Source organism: Protopterus annectens, chromosome 2.part2 (genome assembly GCF_019279795.1).
Source record: "Protopterus annectens isolate FY-2018-M chromosome 2.part2, PAN1.0, whole genome shotgun sequence".
NCBI lineage: Eukaryota > Metazoa > Chordata > Ceratodontiformes > Protopteridae > Protopterus > Protopterus annectens.
The window spans coordinates 375,530,388-375,549,144 of record NC_056730.1 but is presented as its reverse complement, the minus strand read 5'-3'; the positions used below and the strand labels follow the sequence as shown (position 1 = coordinate 375,549,144).

The 18,757-nt window shown below is 41.3% G+C and overlaps 1 protein-coding gene across 2 annotated transcripts in view; it reads left to right on the top strand.

The window, feature by feature from the left end:
* ARL15 (ADP ribosylation factor like GTPase 15) overlaps positions 1 to 18,757 on the top strand; it is a 3,047,572-nt gene that overhangs the window by 2,920,313 nt on the left and 108,502 nt on the right. The gene's annotated exons all lie outside the window — the stretch shown is intronic.

The following is an 18,757-nucleotide window of genomic DNA, read 5'->3' as shown; positions in this document are numbered from 1 at the left end:
GAAAACAAAAGATATTGGAATACCTTGAACAGGCAAATGTTCCGTTTCATTTCACAATTCTTCTTGCCTCACCCTGTGTGCTCCTTTAAAAGGCCAGACAGGATCCAGAGTATTGTGTTGCTGTCTATAGCATTCATGAAGTGGAATAATTAACTGTTAAGGGTTAAGTGCAAAGATACTGGTCTAAAGGCCTGGAAACAAGTTTTAATATCATCAGATGTATTTGGTTAGAGATTTGAAATGATCTTGCAGTTGCAGTCAGAAAATGCTGACACCCATCAGAGTCTTCACCTTGTGGTGCGATTTTTTAAAAAGTAGCTCAACTCTGTCTCCAGTGGCCATGGGCATTAAAGTGGTTTCACTATTATACCTTGAACAGCTAAAACCTGAGAAACTATAACATCAAAAACAAATGCCTAAAACAAAAAAAGGACAAAAACTGAAAGTGTAAGTAAGTGTCTGATATCCCCAAACTTGTATATACCCACTCCATGGTCGCAGAAATACAAAAGAGGGAGAAAGTTCCCAAAATAAATGGATAATTGCTGAACAACATTAAACATGTAAATTTATAGACATACTCCTCAGACTTATCCTTTATAAACACCCGTTGTGGAATACAATGCATGTGGGCTGTCTGCTGAAAGGAGAGTTTTAATAACAAACAGCTGAATGCCAATCATACCAATACAGAATAAGGGATGAGAAAGGCATGCTAAGAATTATTAACAAACAAATGACACCTATCCAGAGACTGAAGTATTTTTGGTATACTTATCTACATGTGAGTAGGTTTACCTCATAATACAAGTATAGTAAAGGACTTGACAGTCATTATGTTGGGGTGAAGAGAAGAAACAGAGACACTACTGTAACCCATTCATCAGACTGAAAGTCATACCCTTATCCTTAAACAAGTTCATTTGGGGTTCTGCTGGTGAAATGACAACAGTAAGATTGATCTGAAAGGTTTAAGAGCTGCAGAACTGGGGCTGTAAAACAGCAGGAGACAGGTTAGAAGTGTGCAGCTCTGTAAGTAATGTAGGCACTGTCTACAGGATGCTCTCCTATCTCTAAGGCCTAGTCAGGTGGTGTCAGAGGACTGGAGACAATATGTCATGAAGTATACTGACACCTAAATCAATGGGGTCCTTCTATCTTTACTGGCGTAATAAATCAGGAGAAAATACAAATAATTATTAAATCAATCGGCCTTGTAACCTAAGCACTAGAAGGGGCTTCAGCCAGCAAACTTTGGTTGTTCAAATTATTCAGTTAAACTATGATTAAATGGTGGAAGTTCAAGGGGTGGGTGAATAGGACAGAAAGAACCAAAGCTCTGTTCAACCTGGATTCTAGTACTACATTGGTTATTGTGCTGTGGGAAGCTGCAGAACTTCAGACAGACTTAAACATATTTATTTAGTTATTTCTGTTTAACACGTAAGAGCACATGGATGTGGGTCATTTAATAAAGAACTAGTTCATCAAGGTCCATGGGCTTCTAGCAAAAAATGTTTAAATGGAAGACAAAGCCCCATCTCCTACTCCACAACTAATATAACTACATCAGATGTTGCCAAACCTGGGGTGTACGTTATAAACTGAAGCCCATTTGGTGTAGCTTTGATAGAATGATCCAAGACTGACTGAATTAATATCAAAGTACTGTGCAAATACATTGACCATCTGCTCACATGATCTAATGAGTGGAGAAATATGCTTTGACAAAAGCAATAGAATTTACATGCTCAGCAAGTGGCAATTGACAACAATATACACTACAGACATTAAACAATGAAATACTGAATAACAAAGGTAGGCAAAGGGGAGGTGAAAAAGAAGAAGAAGCAAAGAGAGAGGGAAGAGTAAGCAAGAGGAGGAAAAAACTCAAGCAGGAAGCCAAAAGAGTGGAAGGTAAAGGTTAACAACTGCAGATGCCTTGGGAATAAAATGAGAATCCTGCAGACACTGGCAGATTAAGAACGAGAGGGCAGCAGCTGCCAAGACTAACCAGATGCTGGGCTGAATCTAGAAGTGCACAGGCCTCAGGCACAGCGCACATTTACATTTGTATTATGCAGGTACCTAGGTCATTAAAACTGAGAGGAGTATTCTATTAGAGACCTTAGAGTGAGAAAGAAATAAGCTATATTTAGCACAGGAGCCCAGGACAAAAACAGAAGGAACAAAACACACTTGTCCTGCTTTTATTGAAGACACCACTTTTTTTGTTCTTTACAATAAAAATCCCTGGTGCCTTGGTTCACTAGTCTTCTTGGGAATAAAACTCACAATCACTACAACCCATATAAATAGTTAACATAATTAATTAAATCAGTTTTTTTCATATTCTTAAAGTAATAGTACTCAAATTATATAAAACAACTCCAATTTACTTTTACATTTAAACCATAAGGTTTATAAGTCCTATACTTTAAAATAAAATAACTTTCTTACTTCAATACCTAAGTTTTAATGTTACATCCATTATTCTGGATGTTGTAAAAGTACAAAGAACTTTAAATTATTCACATTATGTTTACAGTCTTATATCCGTTTTACCACCAAGTTATTTATGCAACCTCAATGGATGGCATAGAATCTTAAAACGGTTCCATTATTCTTTTTATACTTTTCTTTTTGTTGTCCCACTATATACTTGATTTCACTTATCGATTATATTAATGATAAATTTAAATGGTGGGCTAGTAGCTTCACAACAAGTAGAGCCATGTCGGTCATGCACAAAGTCAATGAGAGAGTGCGGCAGAGTCTGTGTAACAATTTAACTGATAATTTAATGTTAACAGATCTAAATTGAAAGACGACAGTGAATTCCTACAAGGATTCTGATGAAAATGCATAAGTGGCTAGGTGTAAATGTTCGGCTTGTTGGCTAATGAATACCGAATAACTCCAGCTATGTCATCTATAATCTGATTTACAGGTTCTACATATTGAGGTTTCAAAATAATCAACCATTAGTTCTGCAACAGTTTTAAAAATAATTTTAGGGTCCCAGGCATCACTGTCAGTCTTCTTATAAACAAGTCTTTCAGCATGAACTTTACCACTGCGTACCACTGGAGCAGTTACTCAGACTGGAAGTTAAAAAGACATGTAACAGACTCAGACTTACCCAGCCTTAACGTAATGAAGATACAAAGGATTTCTTGATCTGTCAGAAGTTCTTACATATGGCAGTCTAGAAACAAGTGATGCTTTAGTGTCTCTTAAATTGTAAACTACATTTGTTCTTCTTAAAATAATTCTACAGTTATAATGTAAGGATATAAACCCTTGATATGTAGAAGTGATTCGGTGAATCTCCTTTCATGCTGTCTGGCCGGCTTTATATTTTCTTAATAATTAATTGCCTCAATATTTTCATATTGGCTGCATCACTATTTGTGGTCTGTATTATGTCTAACAATAGGCCCTAAGCAAAAAGTACTTATGAGGATAAACGTAGTAAACAAATCCACAAACAGTAACATCCTTAACCAAAAGATCCCCAGCATGAGATTTGCCATCGCACTTTCTACTGCACTCAATACAATTTTTTACTAATAAGGACAAATGTCTCCTTACAATAGCTATTTTTGCTGGCCTGCAAAATGCTTTTGTTTCTCTTGAGCATGCCTTGATAATAAAGCAACAGAATTACGTAAGTTTCACCCACCCTGCTCTACAGAAGATGTCAACTTATCTCGAGACAGATGATTCTAATTAAATATGTGAACTAGAATTAATGCATCTGCTCTATTTATCTGAAGTGCCACAAGTGTCTCTCCTTTGCCTCATTCTATTGTAGCTTAGTGGCAATTTCCTCTATCAGACCTTTCTCATGTAAATATAATAGAGTGCACTAACCCACAATCCCACAAATTTTGTTTAAGGAAGGTTTTGATAACATATGCACCTGGCTCCTGACAGAAGCTACAAATTCCAACCAAAAAAGTCTGTGACATTTGACACCACAAAGAGGTTAGCTAACAGCCATTCTATATCCATATTTAATCCCTTGGAAACCCTTATTCATACTAACATGTGGCATCGGCATGAGTGACACACTTACCTTTCACTTCTACATTCATGTGCACAGTCCAAACGTCCTCGAATTCAAATCTCCAGTAGGCGCAAAAGAAAATGACGTAAACCATCAGTCGCAAACAGACACAGAAGACGAAAACAGGTCGCAAACACCTGTTGCGTCTGTGCGACTGGATGGGATGCAAAGGGCGTTCTTAAAGAGGAACGCCCTTTAAAAAAAAAACTTTTTTTATTTAAATTAATTTCTCGGCTAGCCGGTTCCAGGGGGGTGCAAGTGCACCCCCTTGCACCTGCCTGCGGGCGCCCTTGGCTACAGCAGATCTGAACAAAGCTCTGTCTGTGTGTTTGGTAACACATAAGTGCTAAACGTCTGACAGCTTCTAGTGTTGGTGATAGTGTGGGAAACAGAGTCAGATGAACATATGTGATGTCATTCTGTAGGCTACCCTGGAATAATATTTAGATATTATATTGAGAAGTCTGTCAGACTGGGCACTGTAGTTTGGAAACCTGACATAGAAGAAAGACCAGTCACCTACTTCATCTTGCCTTGCTCTAGTAAGTAATCAGGGAATAATAACTCTTTAGACCAGTCAGGAAAATATAGTGAAATTAGTTAAGTATTGTTTTTCTGTAACTGTGTAAACCTGTCCACCTGTGTTTTTATTATTTCCTGTGATTGAAACTCTGGTGTTAACTGTTAATAGATATTTAGTATTTTCATGTTATTTCATTATTTGTTATTAAATATATTTAATCTTCTCATTGTGGCTGGCCCTTTTAGAAAAAATATTTAAATTTTGAGTGTATTTGCATATACTTATTTGATAACTCTGGCCACTCCTGAGAGTCTTGCTGTTTGGTGAACATTACCATTTGTATTAATATTAACTTCACTCAGTATAACTGGATACCCTTTTAAGAGCTGTATAGTAACTGGTTGCAGTCAGTCTACCTTATACTCTGGGCAAAGTTGGTAGAGCGGGTAATATGTACCAGTCTTTCCCAGTGTTTGTGTGTGTGTGTGTGTGTGTGCGTGTGTTTGTGTGCGCGTGCATGTGTGAAAATTAAATCTCAGAGACTGTGTGTGTGTGTGTGTGTGTGTGTGTGTGTGTGTGTGTGTGTGTGTGTGCGTGCATGTGTGAAAATTAAATCTCAGAGACTGTGTGTGTGTGTGTGTGTGTGTGTGTGTGTGTGTGTGTGTGTGTGTGTGTGGGCTGCTTGGAGCAGGGACACAAAGCACTAGTTTCACAGAGAGGGTGCTGGTGGACTTGGCTTGGACGCTCGACTGAGGACCTAACCCAACAGCTGTGCCAGTGGGGAGTCTTACTGGGGACTTGGAGGGAGACAGCTAGAGACACCCAGACCCCAGGCTGACTGTGTTCCCTGTGTGCTTTTAAGGGAAATTGTGCTTGATGCAGAGAGGTCTGCATCTGGGAATACTGAGTGTATCTATTTTATATTCCAAGTGAACGTCCTTTTCCAGTGTCAGTGGTGAGGATTAAGGCTCCTTAACTACTGGCTGAGAGTGGGGACATCACAACCTTCATTAGTAAGTTAGATTACTGAAATGCCATTTCCTGGAATTATATTACTTAAGCTTGTATGCATGCATTGAGAAATATGTGTGCTTACGTTTTGCATTTTCTGTCTTGGCTGTAAATAAATCTCACCGTATGTCATTTAGTGAGGTTGCTTCCATTAATAACTCACACTTTTGCAGTTTTGACACAAAACATAGTCTTATGCACAGCCATCAGCCCTCTCCAGCTGTGCATGTGCTGTAGCTTAAGGCTTCTTTAGGCATATGACAGTTTCTGTGTCTAGATATGTGCTTGCTTTTGACATATATACTGTGCTTGCTTTCTACTGAGAGTGAGGACACACAGGCTCATCAGAGGTCAGTACATGTTCAGTATGCATGCAGAACACTGGCTCCTTGTAAGTGTTCAGTAGCAAAAGTGCAGGTGTCATACTCTCATTAGATCTTATTTGGACAGTTATGACAGCTTATTACAACTAAATGGCAAATGGAATCGTTTCACTGTTGTCTTATTTCCTTGTCATTGAAATGAACCTGTATTTCAACATCACATTTAAAGGTCTTCACTTCTCACCCATACAACTTTAAAGTTATTCAATTCATCTGTCAAGCATACCTTTTAACTGTCCTTGATTGTGCAGAATGTTCCTAATTTTGTCTCATAGGTTCATAGGTAAGTACTAGGTTAGCTGCCCTTGTGGGCCAGTTTAAGCCTAGCTAGTTACCCTTTTTATGCTCAAAATAACCTATCCCATTTGTTAGAAATTTGCTTTACCCATCCCATGGTTGATAATGATATATTATCCCTAATGAGAATAACTGGGATCATACCATATATAATCAGAGGAGACCCATGCATGGGATAAAGCATTTAGGAGAAGCTTCTCTCCATTAGTAGTACAGGGGCAGTCCTGGGGTAAATCTTTTGTTTCCCATCCATAGATCTAAGTTGCGGTTGAATATTGACAGGGATGACCTTTGTTTTATGTGTATCAAAAGTCTGTTCCACAGCAATGGTATCCTCTGCAAGATATACCTGTCCCTCTAAACCTTTCCGTTGATGTTGCAGAAGATGTTTAGATGCCTAGAATGAGTAATTCTGATGGTATGTGACTTGCTGATGTGCAGTAAATCCATCAGTAACCGGTCGGAGGATGCCTTGTACAGTTATATTTTTGACCAATATTGTAGTCAGACAATCGGTAATGCTGAATGTTAGATTTCATGCTTTGTGTTGCTCATAAATATATGCTAATGCAAAGCCTGTTAACATTTTAAGTGAATTAAAGTAATATTTAAAATTGCCCTTGATTTTGGATCTTTGTCCTCCTGTTAGTTTTGGCTTTGTCCAGAATTCCTGATTAAAGAAATTCAGAGGTATGCTATCAAGCACTGATTACTCATAGTCATTTACTTTATCTGCCTCTCTTTTTTTCAGCGTATCTAATACAAAATTTTAACAACTAATGTTAAGTTGTCAATCCCGCCTTCATTCTTGCTGGATGGGTTCGGAGCCGATCCTCGGCTCCGACTTGGCCACTCACTAAAGCTCGAGAACTAATTTTACCAGCTCGAGGCAACCCTATATCCCATGATGCAAGGCGCTAACTACCCAGATCTCGTTTGCCGCTTTCGCTTGCGAGGTGCATTTTTACCGGCTCCTGGTAAGTTTTCAATTTTCAGACTTTTAGTCACTCCCCTTTGTTTACTTCACTACTTTTATTATCTTAACTGTTAACGGTTAGATTTTTAACCCTATCTCCCATTAGTGGTTCCCCTTATCCAGTTATTTATCCCTTCCCCTAATTTAGGTCTTAAGCCTCCCCCTTTCCTATTTTTTGTCAGGGATTCTCTGTGGTGTTTGGGTGTGTTTGTAATCCCTGTTTTATTTTATTTTTTATTTGGATTGGGTGTTTATTGTGTGTGTGTGTGTGTTTTTTTTAGTACTTGGTGCTCCCTTGACACCGTTATGTCGAAGGACACAAAGGTCTCAGGCTTCAAGAAGTTTGACTCGTGCTGTCAGAAAATGTCTCTGACAGACGGTCACACTTCTTGTGTTTACTGCCTGGGACCTCTGCACCTGCAGGACTCTTGTTCTGTCTGCCACGCTTTCAGCCCAAGAGTCCTGCAGGAGCGCAGAAATAAACTAATACTGAGGGGCTTATTAAAGCCTGAGAGCTCCCCAACAAAGTCTGCTCCGGGGAAGCCCTCGAAACCAGTTAAGCCTTCGGCTCCAAGCCCTAAGCCATCGGCTACTGGTTTGCCTTCTGTGACGAGATCGGCTCCGGCCGGAGCCGATCCTTCTGTGTCACAGCTTACAGTATCGGCTCCACCCGGTGCCGATACCGCTAAATCTAGGCACTCACTGTCGGCTCCGGCTGGAGCCGACGTATCCTCGGCTCCTTCGGCTCCACCCATCTCCAGGAAGAGATCAAGATCCCCTTCATTGGAGTCTATACATTCGGCTCCGAGATCACCTCTGCTCTCGGAGCGGAGCCATCGGAGCCAGTCTTCTCGGTCGTCCAGGCTGTCCGACCACGACCTTGAGAGAGTGGTGAGTAGACTATTAAAGTCTCAGGCATTGGCCTAAATACTCCATAGCCCGTCTCATCAGATGGTAGCTATTTCACATCCACCTAACATTCCTCCTTCGACTCTCCTACAGAGCTTGGAGCCGGAGCTCCTCGGAGCCGTGACTGTTGTGGCTTCTGAGCCGATACCACTTCCCCCTTCGGCTCCGTCGTCCTCTGCTCCGATCTCCTCCTTGATGCCTTCATTGGAGGGATCCGGGCGTCTGGTCTCTCTCGTTGGCTCCGAGGGGGCGAGTGGCATCAGACCCTTGTCCGACCCTGTTCTCCCTCTCGGAGCTTTGGCGCTGGTGAGCTCAGCCCCGACATCAGCCTCGGAGCCGTCCCTGTCGGTGTGGCCTGGGCTTCCTATCTCTTCGGAGCAGGAGCCTTCGAGGTGATGAGGAGTGTACTAGCCCCAGGGCATAGTCAATGGTCAGTTCCATCAGCTCCTCCCACTACAGTGCCTGCTGACGTCTCTTCCCACTCTCTTGCTCCCGGACCCAGAGATCCAACGCCTCAGGTTTCCCCACTGGGAATATCTTCCTCTTCTGAGGCTTCTCCTGACCCGTCAGGTGAGCCTCCGCGTAAGAGGACATGTAAGAGGAAACATCTAGACTCCCCCGAGTCTATTACATCTGATACTGACTTGGATGAGTCGGAGGGGTCCCCAAGGTCCCCCTCTGAGGATGTCTCTTTCTCAGACATCCTTGAACTCCTTAAGCAGAGGGGGAACTGGCCTTCCCTTAATCCTTCCGAGGACGAGTCGGTATACCTGAAGGCATTCGGGTCTCGACCCTCCACCTCCTGGGTGTATCCGCCTTTCGACCCTCTTATGGATGTGGTGGCTCGGAAGGCGTGGATGGCCCCGGATTCGGTGGAACCCATTCCTCGGAGGCCTTCTAAATTCATCATGGCCCCACCTGATAGGCAATTTTTGACAAAGGGTGTCCCGGTTGATGCCATGGTGGTGGCTGCAGCCACCAAGAAGGAACTAGCTGATCCTTCAGTACCTGTCCATCCTCCTAACAAGGATTCCAGGACTATGGATAGGTACGGCAAGTGGATATTTTCTTCAGCGACCTTTGCCATGCAGTCGCTGAACTACTTGTGTCACTTCACCCGCCTTCAAAGAGATGTTCTTAAAGAGTTGGGAGAAGTTTTACAGGATCCGTCAGCTGCTGGGTCCCAGGATAAAATTAACTCACAGCTAGGAATCCTAAACTCCATTGTTAACTCCTCCATGCGGCTCATTTCATATGCAGCCGATGGAGCGAGTAGGGCCGCAAGCACAGAAGTGGCTTTAAGGCGTCAATCTTGGATGTGGCTTTGTAATTTTGCAGACCCCTTCAAGGCGTCCTTCACAAACTCTCCTTTTGATGGTTCGACCTTGTTCGGACCTCAAGTGAAAGACACCTTGACTAGATGCGAACAATATGGCAAGACTCTTTCTGCCGTAGGAGTCCGTTTCTCCACCCCTTCAACATCTTACCCAAAAGGTCAGAAGGGAGGGAAAATGTGGTTCCGCAAATCTCAAGGAGTCACGCCTGACGCACAAGGTCAGTTTACCCCCAGAGGCAGAGGGGGTAACAACAACAGACGCTGCCCTAGGGGCAGAGGGGGTCCGCCGAATCAGGGTAGCAGGGAGCCTCTCTCTGACAAATCCTTCCAGCATCCCTGAGATGTTGCCTGATTGTCCACCTTCGGAGGCAGTCGGGGGAAGATTATCGCTGTACCCAAAAGCCTGGCTTTCCCTTTCTCAAGACAAATGGGTACAGTCGATCATATCCGAGGGTTACAAAATTCCCTTTATCCAAACCCCAATTCAGCAAAAGGGAACTAGCAGTACCAGAGATATCAAAACTGCTAGCAGAAAGAGCCATCCAGCCAGTCCCAGCAGACCAAATAGGATCCGGAATCTACTCAAGGTTCTTTTTAGTACCAAAAAAGACAGGGGACTGGAGACCAATATTAGATCTTAGCAAACTAAACAAGTTTGTAAAGAAAACAAGATTCCGGATGGTCACGCTTCAGTCCATTCTACCCTTTCTGGGCAAGGACAATTGGATGTGCTCGGTGGACCTTCAGGATGCGTACTATCACATAAAAATTCACAGGCGCTCCAGAAGGTTTCTCCGCTTTCGGCTGGGGGCCAGTCACTTCCAATTCAGAGCCCTGCCATTTGGACTCACTACAGCCCCCAGAGTGTTCACCAAATGTATGGCAGCGGTTACGGCTCACCTGAGACGTCAAGGATTCCAGGTGTTTCCATATCTAGACGACTGGCTCCTCACTGCCACCACCAGGCATCAACTTCTCCAAGCCAGAGATTACACCATTCACATTTGCAGAGGGCTAGGGATCTCTATAAATTTCGAAAAATCTGCCTTGTCGCCCTGTCAATCTATTACCTTTATAGGCATCAATTTGGACACCGTACAACTTTCAGCAAAGTTAACAGACCAAAGGATCTTGGATATTCAAAACCACATCCATGTGATTCTCCAGAGCGACAAAATTCAGGCCAGGTTTGCCCTGAAAGTATTGGGTCTTATGGCGGCCGCCATAACACTTCTTCCCCTTGCCCACTTTTACATGCGTCTCCTACAGTGGATGCTGTTCACCCAATGGTCTTTTCAACGACTTCCCATGCGTCACAGGATCATGATAACTCCAATTTGCAAAAGGCATCTGACCTGGTGGATATTGTCCCCTCAAGTCCATCAGGGCAGACCCTTTGTTCCTCCCGCCCCGGTCGCCACGGTTACATCGGACGCCCCCCCTGATCGGGTGGGGGGGCATTATCAGGGCAGGATGGTCCATGGCACTTGGCAACCTTTCGAATGCCACCTGCACATAAATGTCCTGGAGATGAGAGCAGTGCTTTTAACGTTGCAAGCCCTCCACGACTCTCTTCCCCTGGGGACTATTGCAGTCCAAATGGGCAATATGTCCGTAGTGTGGTATATCAACAAGCAGGGCGGAACCAAGTCCTATCCACTGTGTCGAGAGGCACTCAGACTTTGGCAGTGGGCAATCTCTTCTCAGCGGTTTCTGATAGCAACGCATATCCCCGGGAAATCCAACATCATAGCGGACAGGTTGAGCAGAGCTATCCTCATGCCTCACGAGTGGTCTCTCAAACAATCTGTGATGGAAGAGATTTTTCAGAAGTGGGGCCTTCCTTGCTGCGATCTTTTTGCTATGCCTCAAAACAGCAAATGCCCCGACTTCTTCTCCCTCTTCCCCCTTCCAGGCCACCCCCCCAGAGACGCTCTAACCCAAGATTGGCCCCGCGGACTACTCTATGCTTTTCCTCCCTTTCCTCTAATACCACAAGTAATTCAGAAAGCAACCGCCTTGAGAGCCAAGATGATTCTCATTGCCCCTTATTGGCCTCAACAGATATGGTTTCCGTTCCTGCATCATTATCTTTTGGTACAGCCATGGCATCTGGACCCGGTTCCACATCTTCTGACCCACCAGTCGGGGCAGCTGCACCAATCCATACCTTCTCTCAACCTCACTGCTTGGTTGCTCCACTTCCATCCCTAGCCAGGCTTCCTATGATTTCTAATCCCGTCCGGGATATCATAGTAGCTTCCCTTAAATCTTCCACCAGAAGGATTTACACTAGTAAATGGCAATGTTTCTCCTTCTGGGCAAAAGCTAGGAACATAGATCCCTTTACTGCTCCAATTCATTCGGTCTTGGAATTCCTAGCAGAAATTTTTCACTCAGGATCTTCTTCCTCCACAGTAAAAGTTCAGTTGGCAGCCATTTCAAATTTTCATATTGGCTTGTTGGACCACAACATCATGTCCCATAAACTTTTCAAGGCATTCCTTAGAGGTGTATTTTTACTTAAGCCTCCGATTAGAGACCCCCCACCACAGTGGGATCTAAACTTAATCTTAACATCCTTGATTCTTCCCCCCTTTGAACCTGCGGCTACTTGTTCATTGAAATTTCTTTCTTGGAAGACACTCTTCCTGGTCGCCATTATTTCTGCCAGGAGAGTATCTGAGCTTCATGCCCTCTGCATTCGTCCTCCCTACTTAATCTTCCACAAAGACAGAGTTTCTCTAAGGACTAATCCGTCTTTTTTACCCAAAGTGGCATCGCAGACAAACTTAAATCAATCTATTGATCTTCCAGTTCTTTTCCCAAATTATTCTAATAGAGCGGAGCAAAAGCTACATTATCTTGATGTTCACCGCCAACTCAGATATTATTTGGACAGAACCAAACAATTTAGGAAATCTGATCAACTGTTTTTATCCTATGCAGAGAACAGGAAAGGCCTTCCGGTATCCAAGGTAACCCTATCTAGGTGGCTGTCTTCTGTGATTACATGCATTTATCAACTCAGAGGTAAAGAGTTGACTTCTAGGCCAAAAGCCCATTCAACTAGAGCATTAGCTACATCTACAGCTTTTCAGGCTAGGCTTCCAATAGACACTATTTGTGCAGCAGCCACATGGGCCTCTCCTCATACCTTTGTTTCACATTATAAATTGGACTTGGCCTCCAGAAACAGAGCAAATTTTGGTTCCACCGTTCTCAAGAGTCTGTTCCATTGAGCCACCCAGGATAAAGGTGCTAGGGACACGGTCCCATCCAGCAAGAATGAAGGCAAGATTGACAACTTAACATTAAGAAGTTATGTACCTACCATAACGTTCCATGTTAGTTGTCTTCTCTCGCCTCCTTTCTTGTGTCCCTCCCACCATCCCCCTAGCTTGGTCAGACCGAGAAGTTTGTTCCTCTTCCTTGAAGAGTCCTGATCCAATTTTTCCAAGCTAATTAGCTTCCTAGTGTCACTAGATCAGATTGGTCTTTTTCGAGGGATTATTTCCCCTTCCTCCTCCTCTCCAGTTGGAGGAATATATTGCATAATTTTTCCTTAGCTACCAAACGAGATCTGGGTAGTTAGTGCCTTGCATCATGGGATATAGGGTTGCCTCGAGACGGTAAAATTAGCTCTCGAGCTTTAGTAAGTGGCCGAGTCGGAGCCGAGGATCGGCTCCGAACCCATCCAGCAAGAAAGAAGGCGAGAGAAGATAACTAACATGGAACGTTATGGTAGGTACATAACTTCTTATTTTTGTGAACAAGTACACCTTTACAGGTATTATTATGTAGCTGCCGTGGTCTATATTGTTTCTAATTTGTTTTAACCTTCCCGTTTCTTTTGTTTGGTTGTTTGTATTTTTCTTACTTTTCTGGCTTTATTACTATATAGTGTTATTTATTTTCCATTTTAACTTAGTGTGTCAGATGCTGTCCGATGGAGCTGGGCAAGCACCGGTGGTGGGATGGGAAGGGGAAGTCAATCTGAGAAGACCAGCTGGAGGTATCATATATACTGTCCTGTATGCAGGCGATTTTTTTTATATTCCCTAATTGGGAGATGTTACTGATGGTGCACACCTCACCACACATAACGTCAGTTAGCTTCTGCTGCCATCAATGCTAAAACACTCTTGGCTGTCTTTTGTGAGATTATGACACTGTCCCTATGACTGGGAGTGATGGGTAATGGGCAGAAACACCTCCTCTCCCAGAGTGGGAAAGGTGGCAGAAAGCTACCACCTCTTACCCTCAAAGCAGCATATCCAGCACCTGAGTATCAAGTTGAGCCTGGGTTTGCTAGGTCATAGCCAGTGCTCAGTCCATCTATGCCGTGGAGCCAGGATAATAGTAACATTTTATCTGTGCAGTAATTGCTAGTCTGTTGTGACAGTCTATACAGTTGTTATGGTGCACTTATATGTCTGTTATTCTGTCTGCCTTTGTTTAGTTTTATATTTGAGTTGTTGTTGGTTGTATTTTGTATTTGCCGTTTGCTCACATCATGGATGCCTTTCTCTTGAGAATCAGTCCATATATTCATTTATTAAACAGTTAACCATGGGCAAACAGGTAGAGCACTGATCAGATTTTACCATTTATAGGCCCAGCCCAGGTTAAATTCATATTAACAGTAAAGTAAGACTAAAGGTATAAATAACTTATACAGTATAATTTGTTTCTGTCATACAGCTCTAGGAAATGTTATTCAGCTCTGACCTCCCACTACTGTCTGTATAAAGGTTGTATATTTTTCCATGTTTTCTTGATTTTTGTCCAAGCATTCCAGTTTTCCTACCTCCAGGAAACTTGTTGTTTGGCTGCTTTAAAATTGTCCATATATATTGCATTTGTCATTTTCCTGTTGTCTTACAGTATAGGTGAAAAAAGATCTTCAATAGACCATTTCATATACATGATTAATAATTGTTTTATTTTTAACCAAAGTAGTGTAGTCTATTAGCATTGAAATATGACTTTTAAATTGAATGACTTGAAATTTTTTAAATCTTTTGAAATACTTGAATTGTCAGTGTATATTACTGTGGAGCTTTGCTTTGTTTCCTGGTTCTTTGTTGAAGAGGATCTACTTGATTCAAGGATATTTGCCAGAATCAGTCACTGAACAAATAAGTAGATGTGCTCATGCAAATGCTATCCCTCACCCCAAGAAAGTGTTGTTAGGATTATCAGACTCAGTCCATGAATAAATGGATATGTGCATGCAGGTGCTACCTCACACCTTCAAATAGTTGTCAGGTTTAAAATTTGAATAGACTGAAGTAAACCAATACTGCTGATACACGTTTAAGCTATAAGATACTCAGTTGCTTTCCTTGTTGAAAATTAATGTTATGTACCTTTCATCATGTTTTCATATTTATCCGCAACCAGACAAAATAGGTACATCCTTTATCATTTTTAATTTTAAAGAAGTAGTTTTCAAAGTACTTTCAAAAGAAGGCACTGATTTTATTTTTTTTAAATATTTCCTAGTTTTTGTTAACTTGTTATGCATTTAAACAATATTTTATAAAATCAATACATCATTAAAGGGTACACCATTGTGGTGTACTTACTGCTATTTATTTGCATTTAAATGTTAGTCTTTTGAGTCGTATACTTAAAAGCGTATACACGGTGTATAACTGTTTATTATAATACACAACTTGTGTATGTTAGTGCTGACTAAAGGACCACCTTGTCTCTATTTCAGCCACAGTTCTTATATTCTATAGTGCAGTCCATCAATATAGCCTTTCTGCTATTTCATTTTAATGGCAGCAACATTTCTGTTTATCTGTATACCTAAACACTTGCTGTCATCCTCACAGTATTTGCTTTGACCTCACATTGGAATTTCTGCAAAGAAGTACTTCATTAAGGAATTTGTTATATTTAATCCATCCATATTCATCTTTAGTTACTTAATTCTTGCATATTTAATTTTTGAGTGATATTACCATTTTATACTTTACTGAGCCATTTTAAGAATGTTTGTATTCTGCCTTCTCAAATTAGAAAATGATTATTAAAATCCTTTAACCTGTCCTTATGTGACCTTAATGCAGTGTAATGGACTTAAGTTTTCTACATTTCCCACCCTTCCTGACATGATCCAACCCAATAATAAGCGTAGTAAAAAAAATTGCTTTGTGGCATTCACATGTACATTTTCAGTATGTCACTCTTTCCTATCTGTGTCTCTACTTATTGCACTGACAATTTTTTATCATTTCTATTAATACCGCTAAAGTGCATAATGTCTATAACAGCACAGAATATGTTTACTTGTATCCACTTGATTAGAAATGCCTGCCAGGATTTTTTTTCACAGACTACAACAGACATACATAAATTCATATATAATTCATACTCTGTCTCAGTTTGTAAATTAAATAAATTGCCTTGAAAACCTCAATTCAATCAAAGTAAAATGTCATCCAGAAAACTCATAAAAATGAAAGCCACGCAAAAGTAAAACAATAGCCTTCACAAAGATGTACTTTCCAACTGCAGTTGCAGAAATTGAAGAAAAATCCCTCTTATAAATCATGCACAGTAAAAAAAAGATTGACCACATCAGTATACAGAGCACTTAGATATAATTATACTTGCCACATCACAAAATGGGATATTATCCCAAATGTACTTTGTCCAAGACTCTTTTAATTTCCAAAGCTTAACTGAAAACATTCCCTGAAAGCTCATTACATGTTAAACAATTAGTGTTACTCACTGGACAGCAAGAACCTCAAACTCTGAATGGTCATCTGCATTCCATATGTGTTGATGTTTACTTCAGCAGTCAAAAAATAAAATCAATGTGTTTTTTTTTTATTTCTACAATGTGTTATTTAATGTAGACAGAAGTATCACCCTCTGCAATATGCTTTATTGTATAACTATTTGTAACATTGCTGCCTGTTTTTGCTTAGTGCCTTAAAATGCACCTCAGGGCGTAACAAAATTCTATAGTTCCTCAAACTGTATGCCATGGTATTGTGTAAATGACCTCTCCACTTTTTTGGAGATTGTAACATATCTTGAGATTTGTCCTGCCTTAGAGTTGATAATTACACAATAGAAGACACCCCATTCAGCCTTACTGCTTAAGTAACAGATTACAAATGTAGAAAACTGATCTCGAATGGAGTTGCTGCATATGAAAGTTAGTCATGTGGAATAAAGATTAGAGTATTTATGCACTTCATCCTAGCCATGAAATACTAATTTGAAAATATAGCAGTTTTCAAAAAAATGCATACTTTTGTGTATTTGATGTATGTATTAGTATATGTCAATTCAATTAAAAGCACTTTCACTGGAGCACATTTCAATAGATACAAATCCATAATCAGCACAGTCCACTGAACCCCAAATAAATCAAGGGGCATTCTAACTCTGAACTGCAAACAGTAGGAATAAGGCGAGTCTCCTTTATGCACTATTTAGTTATCTCACTGTTTCATACTGTGACCTTTTATTGAAAAAAAAAAAGTTTTTTTTTCAACAAAAGACATTTTGTCTAATACATATACATCTACACGCATTACACACATTATCCAGTAGCTGAATTTGTCACAGTTCATCAAAACCTCTAACTCTTATGAATGAAATCCATTAACTTCAATTTGTCTGCTGTAAGAAAGGAGCACTGCTCAAGTTGCCCAGCACTGACAGGCCCCATGGTAGAACTTGCTCCTAAAAAGTGCATTCAGGAGCTGAGCTTTGATGAGTTGTGATGTTTCTACTTCAAAAAGATGCAACTCAGTGCAGCTGTATCTCAACAAATCAGCACAAAGCTAATAAAACTAATCAGTCTTATAAGATCAACACCAAAGTGCATTTTCTTTGGGACATAACCCGGAACATGGAAATCAAAAATTAGCATTTTTGCAGTGGTGCAGGTTCCCTAATTATGTATACTAACTCACAGATTACATAGTAAGGAAAGGGCATAATCCCACTCCACTGTACAAGGAATCTCACACCAGCACACCGATCAGCTGTTTTGCAGAACATGTGGGGTTCTACAAAACTTCTGTTGACACACTGCAGTTTTGCTTTATATGTTACAACAGGTAGCAAACTTACCTTGGATGCTACTGGACTATATGAGGAGAGACATGACTGAGCTCTCTGATTATGTGTCTCAGGCCGATATGTCCCTAGCCTTGAGAAGCATTTTACATTCACCTAAAACGATACCTCAGTACAAACAAACAATGATTGATTACAACAGTTAGCTTAGTTTCTGGTGTCATTCAAAGGGTATTCCGTATCTGTCAAAGTGGTATGACATGATCGACAGGCCTCAATACTTTGCCAGAGATGGTCTTCATCTGTCACCTCTAGCATTTCGGTTACTGGCTAAGGCTCTTGCCACCCCCATAGTGCCATTTTTAGGTAATGTCACAAGAACAAATTTCTTGACATAAAAATACCCTCTAAAAACAACCCCAAGGTTATGCTGCTAAAACCAAGGAGTCGAAACCAGAAACTGCATTCATTGGAAGCAGTCCTTATTTTGGAAGATGCTGACATTTGTGCAGTCACTAAGACCTGGTTTACAGCTGCGGAGAACACCCCAACTGTACCAGGTTACATTTCCTTCAGACCACAAACTGAAGGCTTGAGAACTAAAGGAGGTGGTGTATCAACATTCATTAAAGATAAATACACCTCTAGATTGGTTAGACCACAAAAGGAAGGGGGAGTTTCCATATTTATCAAGGATATCCACACCTCCAGGTTAGTGGCATTGCACGAAGTATCGGAGACCATCCATGTGCAACTGACAGTGGGCAAGACTGCTTTTCAGTTTATAGCATCCTACAGACCACCCTCTCAAAGTCAGGAATCCCACTTGGCTTTCCTGAAAACATTGGAGAACATGAAGATCTCTCCGAACACCATTATATTGGGCTACTTCAACTACCCAAACATAGACTGGGAGCATTACTCAAGCCCCAGCACCTTAGCCCAAAAGTTCCCGAAATTTATAAACTCAAATGCTATGGAACAACTAGTCACCACTCCCACAAGAGGGGAAAACATACTAGACCAGATCATTACCAACATGGGGACTCTATGCTCCATACCAGAAGTATATCCCTCATTGGTAAGATCAGACCATAAATTAATTTCACTGGATATCCACATCCCGACCCCACCCCAGCCCAGAAAACCACAGTGAAAAACTTCTCAAAAGCGAACTTCACACTTCTCAAAACCG